The sequence below is a fragment of the Scylla paramamosain genome, unplaced genomic scaffold, assembly GCF_035594125.1.
Source record: "Scylla paramamosain isolate STU-SP2022 unplaced genomic scaffold, ASM3559412v1 Contig2, whole genome shotgun sequence".
NCBI lineage: Eukaryota > Metazoa > Arthropoda > Malacostraca > Decapoda > Portunidae > Scylla > Scylla paramamosain.
In genome coordinates, this window is record NW_026973667.1 from 1235001 (window position 1) to 1247500 (window position 12500).

Genomic DNA, 12500 nt, shown 5'->3' on the forward strand with positions numbered 1-12500 from the left:
TACCGGTTGAAGAAGAATTGTGTCACTTTTATTTCATTATTCAAATCTATTATTAGTTAGAATTTGTACCTATAATAATTACTTACTCATGTTCATTTCAATACTCAAACTTTTCTTCATTACTGACTGAGAAGAATTGTGTTTAAAATTGTGTTAACTTTCACTATTCAAATCTCTCATTAGTTAGAATTTGTACCTATAACAATTACTTACTCATATTTATTTCAAACTTTTCTTCATTACTGATTGAAAAAGAAATGTGTTTAAAACTGCCTTTCCTACATTTCAATATTCAAATCGTTACTTTAATACGAACTAAAATCTTTCTATCTTGAGTCACACGTATTTGGCCTTAAGTATTCCTATTTATACCAATACCCTTCCTTTATCCTGCTTTGTTTAGTGTACCTTTGAAAGTGAGAGAGCAGGTGAACTGGCTGTCGTTGAGTTGTGAAGTGTTTGTGAAGTGCTAAGTGCTTGTTAAGTAAGTGTCTGAACAGAGCTGGCGATGCAAGTGTGGGAAGTGAATGAAGAAGTGTACCAGCGGTTGATAAAAGGGGGAAGAAAATATATGGAGTGTTTTCAGTTTGTCTATGCGTGAGAAAGGTGCGACAAAGACTGGAGAAAGGAAAGAAGGAAAGAAGGAGAAGTATAACAAAGACTGGAAAAGAAAGAAAGAAAGAAAGAAAGAAAGAGAAGAAGGTTAATTTTGAGTTTGTCTATATATATCTTCATTCTGAACTGTGATTCGAAGGTGTGGCAGTGCTTGGTGAAGGGAAAGAGGACATGACGCCTATGAGTTTGTCTGTTTGTCTGTTCGTGTTCATTCTTCCTGCGTGTGAAAGATTTTGGAATTGGAGGTGTGACACTGGCTGAGAGAGAAAGGTTTATTTGTGGTTCTTGTTGTTAAAGATTGATGGAATAGACATATGCAAGGAAGAAAATGTTGTTATTGGTTCATATTTATTTTTTTTTATTTAGTTTTCTTGTTAGATGATTGAAATTGAAGAGTAGAGAGCAAAATGTATTTCTAGTTTGTTAATGAAAAAAGAACACGAAGGAAAGATTAAAAAAAAGATAAATAAATAAAAAGAAAGATGCAGGAGTGAAGAAGAATATGAAGAAAAAAACACACAAGAAATTTGAAAGAGAAGTGTGAAAGCGTTTGATAAAGAAGAAGAAGAAGAAGAAGAAGAAGAAGAAGAAGAAGAAGAAGAAGAAGAAGAAAAGATGGAGGAAAATTGAGTTTGTGTGTGTTTTATTTGTATCACGTTGGTGGTGAAGGATTTTGGAAACTGAAGGAAAGGAAAACTTTGATAATATTAGAAGAGAGAAAGAAGGAAGAAGAAGAAGAAGAAGAAGAAGAAGAAGAAGAAGAAGAAGAAGAAGAAGAATTTTGAGTTTATCCACTTATGGTTTTCATGTCTAGTTCAATTTTATTCTCAGTTTTTTATTTATTTATTTTTTTCTAAGTGGCAAAGTGAAAGAAAATAGTTTGTGTCAAAATTATCATCTACCTCCGTTTTCTTTAAGTGAGTGGAGACGTAAAGGAAAACGGGACTAGTATATTAGTCTTAAAAGTTAAATTCATTACGCATTTATTTATTTCTTCAAGTGACAAAGTGAAAAAAAAAAGAAGCTTGTAAAAAAAAGAGAGAGAGAAAAAAAGCTTAATATGAACTCAATAATTACTTAAAATTGAGTTGAAATGTTTAAAGCTTATAATTGTTTTCTAAGTGGCAAAGTGAAAGAGAAATTAAGTTTGTGTTAAAATTATCTGCCAATCTTTTCTTTTTTTTATTAAGTGTCTTGAAGGGTAGAGAAGAATGAATCAAGTTTATTATCATCTTATTAAATTTTACGTGAAGTGACGAAGAGAGAAAAAAAAAAAGAAAATTAAGTTTGTGTTAAAATTACCTGCTTCTAATCTTTTCTTTCTTATTAAATGTCTTGAAGGGTAGAGAAGAATGAATCAAGTTTATTATCTTCTTATTAAATTTTACGTGAAGTGACGAAGAGAGCGAAAAAAAAAAAAAAGAAAATTAAGTTTGTGTTAAAATAATTACCTATTTCTGTGTTTTTTTTTATTTATTTTTTTATGAAGTGTCTTGAAGAGTAAAGAAGAATGAATCAAGTCTATTATCTTATTATTTTTTTATGTGAAGTGACGAAGTGAAAAAAAAAAATTCAAGTTTGTGTCAAAATTTATGATTTCATGTGAAAATTTATTGATTCTATTTACAGTGTTAAAATAATTGAAAAAAACAAACAAAAAACAACAACACTAACTGGACACCAAAACTGAACAAGTGAACAGTGAGGAGAGAAGAAAGCCACCTTACATTTTCTTTACAGTTCTACCAAAGAAAACGAGAATCAAAAGGCTGACTTGTATATTTTTTTTTAACATTTTCAACACCATTTTCTTTAGTCCTCCTAAAGAAAACGAGACACTGGAATGAGAGACTTAAATGTTTTTGAATATTACTAACGGACACTCCATTTTCTATACACTTACTGAAGAAAACGTGAGAATCAAAGGGTGACTATTGTGATGTGACGTGTTTTGAATTTCTTTGGTATTTCTTCAACGAACTTTTAAAATGAAAGAAAACGAGATGGAAGAGACGAAGAAAACGTGAGAATCAAAGGGTGACTATTGTATTTTGATGTATTTTGTATCATGCATTCTCCTTGATATATTTCTCCAACGAATTTTTAAAATGAAAGAAAACGAGGTGGACTGGACATGAAAGCAACGAAAACGGGGATCTGAATGCAAGGTTAACTCGTCTAAAAAAATATATTTATCTTACTTTGATGTACTGTGTGTGTGTGTGTGTGTGTGTGTGTGTGTGTGTGTGTGTGTGTGTAAGGTTGTCAAAAGAGAGCAAAAACGAATGAAAAAACACGAAAAAACATGAAACAAGTGCAAAAAACTGCCTCAAAAGGTCCTTAATTTTTTAAAACACTCAATTCACTGTACGTGTCTGTGTTTGTCTGTTTGTCTGTCTGTCTGTCTGTCTGTCTGTCTGTATGTCTGTGTGTGTGTGTAAAAGTTTGCCTAAGTATGAAAGACTGAAAGAAAACACACACAAAAAAAGAAAAAAAAACTCACGAAAAAAAAACACACACACGAAAAATTCTGAAAAGAAGTGCAAAACTGCCTCAGAAACCTTAACATTTCCAAAAACCTTCACTCAATTCACTATTATGCGTTTAGAAGAGCATTACTACCACCTATCTCTATTCTCTTCTTATCCTTTATCGCTTTCTCTTCCTTTACGTGGTTCCTATGTTACGTGCTCACCTGTCAGTCAACCAGGTGAGACACGCATCGCAAAAAAAAAATAAAATAAAATAAATAAACAAATAAATAAACACTACTAGGTAAACACAGGTATTTTGTAACGTAGGTTTAATTAAAGTCGGTTTACTTCTTTTGTATTTTAAAGTGTGATGAGGTATTTAATAAGTGTTCAGTGTTTTTGCAATGTTAGAGAGAGGAGAACCACGAGTATTGAATGCAGACTATGGGTGGGTTACGGGTGGGTTAGGGGGGGGGGTGAATAAATGAATAAATAAAAGGATAGCTTGGAATAAACGGATGAGAGGGAATAATGAAGAAATGAAGGTGAAATAAGGAGAAGGAATGGAAGTAGAAGGAAAAGAATGCAGACTTTATAATAAATGGATAAATGGATAAATAAAAGGAGATAGGTTGAAATGGAAGAATGAAAGGAAATGGGGAAATGATGGAAGTGAAGTTAATAAAGAATGAATAGTAATAATAAAGAATATTGACTAAATTTAAAATGTGGAAAAAAATAAATAAAACAAAACAAGAAAGGTAAAAATGAAAGAACGAAAGGAAACATTGAGTAGAAGGAAGGAAAAAGGAGGAAAAAAATAAAAATGATTGTTAATAATAGAGAATACTGAATAAAAACATGTACAGATAAAGATTAAAAAAGAACGAAATAAAGAGAAAAAAAATGAATAAAAAGAGAAAATAGATAGAAAATGATTTAATTAAAGGGAAGAAAAGAGAAAAAATTAAGCCACAAAGAAAATGAAAAGAACAATACGAAAAAAATAAAAATAAATAAATAAATAAATAAATAAATACAATAGGAATGGAGAGAAAAAAAACATTAAAATATAAATAAATAAATAAATAAATAAATAAATAATTCTGAGTCCAAAATTTATCGATTTTTTTCAATACTTCTACGTTCACAGTTTGTATTCACCACTAAAGACACTAAACACACACACACATACACACACACACACACACACACAACAACAACAACAACAAACAAACTAATTATATTTTTTCCAATATTTCTTCGTTCATTCTCTCGTTATTAAGTATTTAAAGTTTGCATTCATAATTGAAGGGAGTCGAAACACAATGAAATGTATCCAGTTTTTCAATAATTATCGGTTCATTCTCTTATTGCTAAAACTGAACCACAAATTTATCAAGCCTTTTTTTCAATATTTACTCGTTCATTCCTTCAGTATTCAATGTAAAAAAATGCGTTTATGATTGAAGGGAGTCGAAACACAATGAAATGTATCCAGTTTTTCAATAATTATCGGTTCATTCTCTTATTGCTAAAACTGAACCACAAATTTATCTAGTCCTTTTCTCAATATTCCTCCATTCATTGCACCATTAATGAACGTTCACAAAAAGCATTCATAGCTGAAGTCGAAACACAGTGAAGTACATCCAGTTTTTCACTAATTCTTCGTTCACTCATTACCAAACAATGCCAAGAATTTACGGCCTTTTTTTTTTTTTTTCAATATTCCTTCGTTCATTCTCTCCAAAGTTTGCATTCACAGTTCAACAAAAGGTAGAAACACAATGAAAGTTTGTATTCAGTGAACTTTTTTTTTTTTCATATCACTTCGTTCACTTGTCAATGTTTTTCACCAGCCATTACATTAAGCAAAAAAAACGAGAGAGAGAGAGAGAGAGAGAGAGAGAGAGAGAGAGAGAGAGAGAGAGAGAGAGAGAAAAAAAAATGTTAGTCTGCTTTTTTATATTCGTGGTTTTTCTCTGAACAATGAAAATTAAGACATACAGACAGACAGACAGACAGACAGACAGACATACAGACAGGAAAATATTTGTACTTATGCATATACCCTGTCTGTCTGTCTGTCTGTCTGTCTGTCTGTCTGTCTATATATATATTTTAGGTTACCGTTATTTTTGTAAGAGATGAAATTAACCCTTTTTTTTTTTTCTTAACGAGGCAAAAAAAAAAAAAAAAAATGAAAGTTTTGTACCTTAAAAATTTCAGAAGGGAAGGAAAAAATAAACAAAAGAAACGAAGGAAATTTTTTGAGATTTTGTATAAAGAATGAAGGAAGAACATAGAGAAAAAAAAAAAAAAACATGAAATACGAAAGGAGGAAGAGGTGATAAAAGAGAAGGAAGTTTGAGATTTTGTATAAAGAGGGATGGAAGAATAAAGGAAATGAGATAGATGGAAGGAAACAAAGGGGAAAGGGGAGATAAATACCGTACATAGGAGATAATTCGATGAAATAAAGGAAAATGCGCAAAAATACAAATAAAATGAGGAAAAAAAAGGAAAAAAAGGAACTGAGATAGAAAAAAGGAGGAAGAGAGAAAGAAAAGAAGATAAAACACCGTAAATATGAAAAAAAATCGATAAAATAAGAAAAAAATAAATTGAATAAAGATGTGAAAGAAAAATAAAGAAAAATTCGTTCATACATAAAAAAAAACGAAAATTTCTGGACAAATAGAAAAAAATAATGAAAAAAATACAAAAATCAAGAATCCCATTTTCTTTCGCACTTGAAGGGGGCACTGATGTATTCCTCAATCTCATAGAAAACGACGGGCGGGACACTGAAGGAAAAGAGAAACAAAGAGAAAAAAAATAAAAGAAAGAAAACAGGCATAAATGAAAAAAAAAGCGAAGAAGGAGAAAGAAGGGAGGAAAACAAACAAACAAACAAACAAACAAACAAACAAAAAATGGGGAAATAAGGGGAAACTTAACGAAAACCAAAAAAGACCCATTCAGTCTCACTCAGCCCTACTCAATCTTAATCTAATCCAGTTTCTTTCAGTCACTTAGCCCCATTTAGCCCTTCTCAGCCCTCCCAAGCCTGTATCCACAATGTAGCCCCATTCAGTCACTCTCAGATCTGCCAAGCTTATATTTGTTCTCATTCCAGCCCCATCTAGCCCCTAAAAGCCCTTCCACGCCCTTATTTACGTTAATTCAGCCCCATCAGCCCCCTTTATTTACTCAGAATCTACCCCTATTCAACCCCTTTTTAGCCCCCAGCTCATAAAATCCTGCTAGCTCCTTTTAAAGATATATTTAGTCTCGATTTATTCCATTCTAGCCCCATATATCCAATTCAGCCCCATCTTAGCCGCCTGCAAAGCAATATACACCCCTGAATGAGCTCTTTCAGTCCCTCAGCCCTTCACGGAATCTTTCAAACATATTTATTGTGAGTTAAGCTTATTCTAGCCCCTGCCACAGCCCCTCTAAGGCCTCATACACTTCTCAGATCAGCCCCTGAGACATATCTAGCCTGAGTTAAGCCTGGTCTAGTCCCCAAAAAAGCAAATTAATCCCCAATCAGCCCCAGTCAGCCCCCCAGTCAGCCCCCCAATCAGCCCCCAGTCAGCCCCCAGTCAGCCCCCGCCCCCCCCTCTCTCAAACGGCCTACAACACAACTCAGGGCAGCTTTCTCGTCTTGAAGGAGTCATGGTAGCCCCCCTACCCCCCCCTTCAACACCTGCTACCTGAGTCACAACGTTAAGGATTCACCTGTAACTACCTACCACTGCTGCTACTACTGCTACTACTACTACTACTACTACTACTACTACTACTACTACTATTGCTGCTATTTCTACTGTTGATTTATTTTTTTCTTTCACTACTACTACTACTACTACTACTACTGCTACTACTACTACTACTTGTGACAATCCATGTGTTTCTTGGGGACACACACACACACACACACACACACACACACACACACACATATATACACACCCTAACACACATGCAAACCAGAAAACATGAACACACACACACACACACACACACACACACACACACACACACACACACACACACACAACAACAACAACAACAACAACAACAACCATATCAAACCTATCATCCAATTTTTTTCCAAACTTTTCCAAAAAAAAAATGTTTTTCACAAAATACGAAACCAAACGTGGTATGAAATGAAAACGAAAAGTAATAATAATAATAATAATAATAATAATAATAATAATAATAATAATAATAATAATAGTAAAAACCAATAAAATGATAAAAAAAATAAAAAAAAAATATAGAGAAAGGAATACTCATTAAAAAAAAATCACAAAAATACGTAGTGAAAAATAATAATAATAATAATAATAATAATAATAATAATAATAATAATAATAATAATAATAATAATAATAACAATCAACAGACAACACACAGGTGAGACAAAACATCAGGTGAAAACAAATTAACAAGACCTCTACCTGTACAATTAGGCCTAGACACCCCCCTCCCTCCCCCCTTCCAAAAAATTTATAGGCCTACTCTGAACAGATAGCATGGTAATCGTCGTTGCTCAATTTTCGAAAGGGTTAAAACACCCTCTTTTTTTTTTTTTTAATTTGATTTCCGGTTCTATAATATGTAGGCCTAAGGAGGAGGAGGAGGAGGAGGAGGAGGAGGAGGAGGAGGAGGAGGAGGAGGAGGAGGAGGAAGGGGGAGGTAGTGATGGTTTTTGGAAGGAGGGAAGAAAGGAAGGAAGGAAGGAAGGAAGGAAGGAAGGATGGAAGGAAGGAAGGAAGGAAGGAAGGAAGGATGGAAGGAAGGAAGAAGAAAAAAGAAGGGAAATGAAGAAAAGAAAGAAGAAAATGTAAAAAAAAACGAAAAGGACTCAAAGAAGGAAAGGAAGGAAGGAAGAAACGAAAGAAGGAATGAAGGATGATTAAAGAATTAGAAGGAAAAGAAATAAGGAAATGAACGAGGAGGAAAAAAACGAAGAAGAGAGAAGAGAAAGAAGGAAAAAACAAAAGGAATGAAAAAAAGGAAAAAGAGAGAAAAAACAAACAGAACGAAAGAAAAACGAAAGAGAAAGAGAAGAAGAGAAGAAAGAAGAGAAAATGAAAAATGAAGAAGAATGAAAGAATAGAGAAAAAAAGAAAAGAAATGGAGAAACTGAAGGAAAGAGAAAGAGAGAGAGATAAAGAGAGGAGAGAAAAATTATACAAAGAAAAGAAGAGAAGAGAGAAAGAAGAGAGGAAAGAAGAGAAGATAGAAAGGGAGAAAGAGAGAAAGAGAGGAGAGAGAAAGAAAAAGAAAGAAAAGAGGAGGAAGGGAAGGAAAAAAAAAAAAAGAAAAGAAAAGAGAGAAAAGAGAGAGAAAGAGAGGATAAAGAAAGGAAGAGAAGAAAGAGAGAGAGGAGAGAGAGAGAGAGAGATAGAGAGAAAGAGGGAGGGAAGGAAAGAAAAAAACAAAAACAAAAATAAACAAAAAATAAATAAAAAGAAAACAAAAATATTGAACTTGACCCCCAAAAAAAATAAAAGAAAACGAGAAATATATTAAAGAAAACGGGTAGAGGTCCTCCCCTTTTTAACACCACTTTTTCCAGCTCTGTCTGTCTGTCTGTCTGTCTGTCTGTCTGTCTGGTTGATCAAAGCTTCTGTATTGTAAAGAATAAAACTACTATTACAATATTACTATTACTATTACTACTTAAACTATCATAGGCACTGTAGTGAAGCTTAGATGGTCAAGATAGTAGGCTTAGTATAGACTCTTAGGCCTACGTAATAGTTTTTTGCTAGTTTTACGACTACTACTACTACTACTACTACTACTACTACTACTACTACTACTTTTATTATTATTAAGGAATTTAATCAGAGTTGTATATATGAAATAGAATGCTTATATATATATTTCTCTCTCTCTCTCTCTCTCTCTCTCTCTCTCTCTCTCTCTCTCTCTCTCTCTCTCTCTCTCTCTCTCTCTCTTTACTAACCTCTCATATTTTCTTATGTCTTCCTCATTTCTTATCCTCTTCTTCTTTCTTCCCTTTCCTCCTCTCTCCTCCTCCTCCTCCTCCTCCTCCTCCTCCTCCTCCTCCTCCTTTCTCCTTCGCTTTCCGTCACTCTCACCTAAGGAAAATTATCAAGAAAACATTATGCATGATTTCTTTGCACACCTGTTAATGAAAATACATACATACATACATACATACATACATACATACATACATACATACATACATACATACAGACAACATACAGACAAACAGACATGTACATATATAAATACACACACACACACACACATATTAGAGTTATCTCACAAACTGCTCGTCTCACTCTCGCTTTAATTAAAGAGAAATAAAGATAGTAATAATAATAATAATAATAATAATAATAATAATAATAATAATAATATAATAATAATAATAGAGATAGAGAAAGAAAGAGTTAGCTCACTATCTCTAATAAGCTTAGTTTTCTTTACTGGTTACCGAGAGAGAGAGAAGAGAGAGAGAGAGAGAGAGAGAGAGAGAGAGAGAGAGAGAGAGAGAGAGAGAGAGAGAGAAAAGATCAAATTTTAATCTTTCACCCCCTTACACGTTGAGAGAGAGAGAGAGAGAGAGAGAGAGAGAGAGAGAGAGAGAGAGAGAGAGAGAGAGAGAGAGAGAATTCCACCACCTTCTTCTTTCGATTTCTAGTGGTGAGGCTGAAAAGTGTTGCAAATTGTATGGTAAAAGGCACCCATACTTTCAAATATACCTAAAATGATTTCTATTAATTAAATGACCTATAGATTTTGTAAACAAGTGGTACCTGTGATCGAATATTTTGCTTGTTAAATAAGTGAAGCAATTTTTAGTACACAGATAACAGCAAATGTTAAAAAAAAAAAGGGTTTCTAAATATTCTTTCAATTCTGGAGGTCTCTAGATCAGACCGGACAATATCTTTGCTTTCCTCAATATGCTGTTAAAGATAGGAAGGTTTATAATGGCTTTTAATGGCTTGTAATGGGTTGTAATTGGTTGTAAAGGGTTGTAATTGGTTGTAAAGGGTTGTAAAGGGTTGTAATGGCTTGTAATGGCTTGTAATTGGTTGTAAAGGGTTGTAAAGGGTTGTAAAGGGTTGTAATGGCTTGTAATGGGTTGTAATTGGTTGTAAAGGGTTGTAAAGGGTTGTAAAGGGTTGTAATTGGTTGTAAAGGGTTGTAAAGGGTTGTAATGGCTTGTAATGGGTTGTAATTGGTTGTAAAGGGTTGTAAAGGGTTGTAAAGGGTTGTAATGGGTTGTAATTGGTTGTAAAGGGTTGTAATGGCTTGTAATGGGTTGTAATTGGTTGTAAAGGGTTGTAAGGGGTTGTAAGGGGTTGTAAAGGGTTGTAAAGGGTTGTAATGGGTTGTAATTGGTTGTAAAGGGTTGTAAAGGGTTGTAAAGGGTTGTAAAGGGTTGTAAAGGGTTGTAATGGCTTGTAATGGGTTGTAATTGGTTGTGGTTGTAAAGGGTTGTAAAGGGTTGTAAGGGGTTGTAAAGGGTTGTAATTGGTTGTAAAGGGTTGTAAAGGGTTGTAAAGGGTTGTAAGGGGTTGTAATGGTTTCAGAAGGGCGTAACAGCTGGTGCGCGGTTCCAGAAAGGATTCAAAGCAAAAATATACGTTTTTTTTCTAAGAGAATTTAATGACTGGGCTGGTTTGTGATGGTCTGTAAAGTGGTGTCAGAGGGAATCAAATGACATGGTTAAGGTCTTGAAGAGGAAGTGGAAGAGGCGTTGTGCTGGTTTGTATAGGACTGGGTAGTGTGTGTGTGTGTGTGTGTGTGTGTGTGTGTGTGTGTGTGTGTGTGTGTGTGTGTGTGTGTTTTGGAGTGTTTTAAGTGATTACATAAATATACATGAATGATTAAACATATATACATACACACACATATACACACACACGCACATACTAGGAAGGGAGATGAAAGAATGATGATAAATGATGGAAACAAACAATAGGAAATAAGATTAATAGGAAAGTAGAGAAAATGAAAATAATTAAACCGAAATATGCTTGCTTTTTTTTTCTTTCTTTCATTCCTTCCTTCCTTCATTTTCCTCCATGCACCTTCTTTCTCTTTTCATTTCCTTCATTTCTTTTGTGTTTTTACCCCAAATAAAAAAAAATAACTTGCAGAGAAAAAAACACAAAAAGAGAGAAGATAATACAAGATTCTTAACAAAACAGCCTTTTTTTTATGTAAATACGAAAAAATAAATAAATAAACACAATTAATATAAAAAAAAATTCTCTACTCTTTTTTTTTTATTTAATTTCCTTCTTTGTCATTTTTCATTGGTGGCTCAGTTTAATGACGCCACGATAACCCTTTCTTAAACTTTAATTTCCTCTATCTTTCTGTGTTTATATCACAACATTTATTTACAATTTCTGTTGGTAATACTGGCAAGGCTTGTGTTGGTAATACTGGCAAGGCTTGTGTTGGTAATACTGGCAAGGGTTGTGTTGGTAATACTGGCAAGGGTTGTGTTGGTAATACTGGCAAGGCTTGTGTTGGTAATACTGGCAAGGCTTGTGTTGGTAATACTGGCAAGGCTTGTGTTGGTAATACTGGCAAGGCTTGTGTTGGTAATACTGGCAAGGCTTGTGTTGGTAATACTGGCAAGGCTTGTGTTGGTAATACTGGCAAGGCTTGTGTTGGTAATACTGGCAAGGCTTGTGTTGGTAATACTGGCAAGGCTTGTGTTGGTAATACTGGCAAGGCTTGTGTTGGTAATACTGGCAAGGCTTGTGTTGGTAATACTGGCAAGGCTTGTGTTGGTAATACTGGCAAGGCTTGTGTTGGTAATACTGGCAAGGCTTGTGTTGGTAATACTGGCAAGGCTTGTGTTGGTAATACTGGCAAGGCTTGTGTTGGTAATACTGGCAAGGCTTGTGTTGGTAATACTGGCAAGGCTTGTGTTGGTAATACTGGCAAGGCTTGTGTTGGTAATACTGGCAAGGCTTGTGTTGGTAATACTGGCAAGGCTTGTGTTGGTAATACTGGCAAGGCTTGTGTTGGTAATACTGGCAAGGCTTGTGTTGGTAATACTGGCAAGGCTTGTGTTGGTAATACTGGCAAGGCGTTGTGATAATATCTGAAAGGGTTGTGTTAATATCTGAAAGGGTTGCGTTAATATCTGAAAGGGTTGTGTTAATATCAGAAAGGGTTGTGTTAATATCTGAAAGGGTTAGGTTAATATCTGAAAGGGTTAGGTTAATATCTGAAAGGGTTGTATTAATATCTGAAAGGGTTATGTTAATATCTGAAAGGGTTAGGTTAATATCTGAAAGGGTTGTGTTAATATCTGAAAGGGTTGTGTTAATATCTGAAAGGGTTAGGTTAATATCTGAAAGGGTTGCGTTAATATCTCAA

General features: G+C 34.0%; 1 protein-coding gene and 1 long non-coding RNA gene across 2 annotated transcripts in view; both read left to right on the forward strand.

Moving 5' to 3' along the window:
* Positions 1-7158, forward strand: part of LOC135096051 (transcriptional repressor scratch 2-like) — a 15319-nt gene extending 8161 nt beyond the window's left edge. Inside the window, exon 2 of the mRNA XM_063997268.1 lies at positions 1-7158. This exon is cut by the window's left edge and continues 4346 nt beyond it. The gene's annotated coding sequence lies outside the window, so the exon portion shown is untranslated.
* Positions 7159-9622: 2464 nt separating this feature from the next.
* The window catches only part of LOC135096052 (uncharacterized), a 6222-nt gene continuing 3344 nt past the window's right edge, over positions 9623-12500 (forward strand). Inside the window, exons 1-2 of the long non-coding RNA XR_010264566.1 lie at positions 9623-11613; positions 12404-12500. The exon at positions 12404-12500 is cut by the window's right edge and continues 3344 nt beyond it. This is a non-coding gene — a long non-coding RNA (uncharacterized LOC135096052). The remainder of the gene's footprint in view (positions 11614-12403) is intronic.